Source organism: Orycteropus afer, unplaced genomic scaffold, assembly GCF_000298275.1.
Source record: "Orycteropus afer afer isolate SDZICR_OR568_19922 unplaced genomic scaffold, OryAfe1.0 scaffold00940, whole genome shotgun sequence".
In the NCBI taxonomy this organism is placed as follows: domain Eukaryota; kingdom Metazoa; phylum Chordata; class Mammalia; order Tubulidentata; family Orycteropodidae; genus Orycteropus; species Orycteropus afer.
Window position 1 is genome coordinate 127,893 of NW_006922527.1, and position 891 is coordinate 128,783.

Below are 891 nucleotides of genomic sequence, written 5' to 3' on the forward strand. Positions count from 1 at the left end.
AAAAAAAAAAAAAAAAGACCAGGCTTACTGGTCTGATAGAGACTGGTGAAACCCCTGAGACTATGGCCCCTAGTCACCCATTGGGCCTGGAATAGAACTCACTTTTGTGGCTTCCAGCCTAATAATAGACAGGCAGATAAGGTGAATATTTACTCCAGGTAGTTATACTCCTTAGAACAACCAATGATGGGAGATCAGAAGGACAGAATTTGAACAGGGATATAACTCAGAGGGAAAAAAGGACACAGGGAAAAGGTCACTGCAGGGAGGAAGTGGAAAGATCTGTTACATGTAATTTTCTGTTACATTATGGGGGTTGCAATCAATGTCATGAAACAAAATGTATATGAACTGTTGTATGCTAAAACTTTCACCCAAACTACAATAAAAAATAAATAAAAACTTTTTATTGTGATTTGGCTGTACATTTACAGAGAAAATAAATTTTCCATTAAAGACTTCACACACGATTTTTTCATGTCATCAATTGCAATCCTTTCAATGTAACATCACTTCTACATCCCCCCTCTGTTTCTCGTTTTCATTCCTTCTTCTTGCCTAACCCTTCCTGCCTTCTGAATTTTGCCCACAGGCAAATGTAGTCATTTTTTATCTTGAATGGTTGATTATTCTAAGGAGTGTCTAACTTCCTTGTAGACCTGTTATTTGAACAGGGTAGATAAGGCAATTCACTTCCATAAAGATTTACAGCCTTCGAAACCCACTGGGGGTCACTATGAGTTGGTGAAGTTTGGTGAAGTGTCTATTCATGTCCTTTGCCCACTTTTTAAATTGCATTATTTGCTTTCCATTGTAGAAGTTTTCTGTAAATTTCAGAGATTAGCCCTTTCTACAATATGTAATTGCCAAACAAACAAACAAAACCCAATC